Here is a 3,273-nt window from a genome sequence, read left to right as displayed (position 1 = left end):
TGTCTTTTGGCTGGGAATTTCAAAGCTGAGAAGCATCCAACTATAATTCCTGGATGTCACATTTTAGATTGCTGTGTCCCATTATTCCCAAAGATCACAACTTTTCTCTTGTCTTTTCCCCCATGCTCTCGCTTCATGAAGACGAGATATGAACAAAGCCTAACTCTGCTAAAACGCACAAAGCATCCAGTAAGCCCCTTGTGTTATTTCTTCAGCGACCTGTGTAAAGACTAGGATTAATTTTCATGCTTTTGTGGTGTAATCAGATGATGAAAGTATTGTCGGGGGAATATTGTGGTTCAAGCCCAATACCTATAGAATCCAGACACCACCTTGTGTCCCATAAGTATCATTGCGCCTAGAGGCTAATCTTCCCTCGGTAGAATTACGGATCTGGCGTAGGACACTTAACTATTGGCTTCGCCTAAACTGAAATTCACCCTGTCTAATATCCCTAGTGCTGCAAGATTGTCACAAGAATGCCAGGACTAAAATTGTCTACCAAAAACTTCACTCTTGTGGTTTATCACCACAACAGCTACTCACTTTGGGTTTTAGTAAAGCAAACAGTCTCATTTGTCAGCACCTAAATGATATCGAATGTCAGGACAACTTGGTCACAATAAGGTAATTTTGCCCATGGTATGACGATTTTCCACCTTCCCATTTCGACTCTCTGGCACCATATCTGCGTAAGCTAGCAATTCTAAAATATAGGCATGTTTTTGCCTTCGCAAGATTGAATGTATTGCCCTCGGCTGTACTAGAGGGATGATTCCAACAGATTCCACAAGAAAAATACTTATGTCCCTGTGGAGATGGCAGTACTGAATCGGTGGCGCATGCCCTTCTGGCTTGATAAAGACTTGATAAATGAGGTTATCACCCCTCTTTTATTGTCCTTCTGGGTCGCCTAACCACTGCCACAGTATCCTTTCTCTTGGCAGATCAAGATGAGCAGGTTACAGCAAAGGTTGCAAGGTTTTTAGCTGGGGCAATCAGAATAAGATCCACTATTTGACTGTTAATTAAAAACCCTAAACTGTATTGTTGTATTGTCTTTTATTGCTGTGGCCGATGGCTGACACAAATAAAGATTCATTCATTCAGACACCAAATGTCAGCAAGTCTCCAGACTCACTAAGATTTGCTTTTACTAAGCTCTGTTTTCAAGCTACGCCCTCCAATGTCCTAGATGGACGATATAACAGGGTACTACTGTACGAAGAAAAGGGACGCGGGTGGCGCTGTGGGTAAAAGCCTCAGTGCCTAGGGCTTGCCAATCGAAAGGTCGGCGGTTCGAATCCCCGCGGCGGGGTGCGCTCCCGTTGTTCGGTCCCAGCATATGCCAACCTAGCAGTTCGAAAGCACCCCCGGGTGCAAGTAGATAAATAGGGACCGCTTTATAGCGGGAAGGTAAACGGCGTTTCCGTGTGCTGCGCTGGCTTGCCAGATGCAGCTTGTCACGCTGGCCACGTGACCCGGAAGTGTCTCCGGACAGCGCTGGCCCCCGTCCTCTTGAGTGAGATGGGCGCACAACCCTAGAGTCTGTCAAGACTGGCCCGTATGGGCAGGGGTACCTTTACCTTTACCTTTTACTGTACGAAGACAGACTCTGTATATGTGGGCAACCACAAGTGGAATACACCTTGTGCTATTTGCTATATGGCTCATTATACATTGGACCTAGGAGGCAATTTCCCACCCTACCATCCATACAAGAAGGATGTCTCTCCTTGGCAGAGAAGGTGCCATGGCTTCTTAGCGATGCAAACACTTCAGTGACTCACAAAGTTGCCCGTTTTGCTCTGGTGGCCAAAAAGATCAGAAAGAAGACCCTGGACAATATAGCATTGAACTGTAAGGGAGACACAGAGATCTAAATAGAGACTATTGTGGCGTGACACCCCTTTTGCTGGTATTTATTTTTGATTCAGATTTGTCATGGCCAATAGCTAGTACAATAAAGTTATTCGGATTGGGCTGGAAATGTCAGCAAGCCGGTGCAACACAACCTCAACCCACAAGTAGTTGGAGGGTGGAGCAGCAAATATAAAAACTGCACAAGCAAATGAGAGCAAAGGATCAGTTATGTCTGTGTATGTCAATACTTCATTCTACTAGCTTATACTGCTTTAATCATGAGGCACGTCAACTTTCTTATCTTTGTCTTCCTCCTTCTTTCTCAACAGTTAAAGCAACAGCTCCTTTGCATGTATCGTTCTGTCCCCCTTTCCTGGTTCTCTTGCAAACACAAGCTTCACATTCCAACCTTCACTTGCTCAGCCCTTCTCACACAAATTTCAATTTTTTTAAAAAATATTTTATTTTATTCTCCTTCCACAGTATCACTCTCATCTCTCCTGACCTCTAAATTTATACTTTGTTTCCATCTTTTATTGCGGACTTGATTATCCCCATCTTTGTAGCTACATGTTTCCTGTTCAGTGCCTCACATGCTTATTTCATCATACTGATACTTTGTCACAGTAATCTATATGATTGCCTTTCCACAACAATCCATGCTCTGGTAACCTCCCTATTAAATTTCCATAGCACCCTCTTTTTGAGGCTGCCTTGAAGACAAACTGGAAGTTGCAGCTACTGTCAAATGTGTCTGCTAGCATCTTATGTTTGGTGAGGTGTTAGAATTCCTGCTCTGTGATTGCAGTCATGGGATTGTTGTCAATCACATGAAGGTGTATGTTTTGACTCCACCGAGTGGGAAGTGACGGAGACAGGGTGTTTGTGTTCCTGTGTTCCGTCAAGTGGGACTATTGTCCTTTGTTCTTTCTCTTTGCTGTTTGATGCTAGAGAGAGAGGGAGCCATGTTGCAGTGCTCCGTGTGTGTTTATATGTAAATAAAGTAGATTAGCCAAAATGCTGAGTTGCAGAGGTCTGCTATGTGAACTGGGAAGACTCTGCAGATCCCTAAGTGTACTGATGTCTGTTGGCATCGGTCGCTGTGATGTTTGCACTGAAGAAAGCTTTTGAAACTCCCGAACAATCGACCAAGAGGGAGAGAACATGCCAGTTGGGTCCTACTCGAGTGTAGGACGAGCTCCTGTCTATGCACTGATTGCATATACATTAGCAACATCCAGTGCTTTTTTTCTTCTTTAAAAAAAATGTTTAGGGTACTCTCATTTTTCTACACATATTGAAATACCGCCAAACAATGAGGCCAAGCTTAGATTCAAAAAATGTTTAGGGGTATGTGTACCCATCATTCCAAGGACTGGTTGTAGCATGTAAAGCTGTAATCGTTTTGAT

This window comes from Podarcis muralis, chromosome 16 (genome assembly GCF_964188315.1).
Source record: "Podarcis muralis chromosome 16, rPodMur119.hap1.1, whole genome shotgun sequence".
NCBI classification, from domain to species: Eukaryota; Metazoa; Chordata; class Lepidosauria; order Squamata; family Lacertidae; genus Podarcis; species Podarcis muralis.
This window is presented reverse-complemented; position numbering follows the sequence as displayed.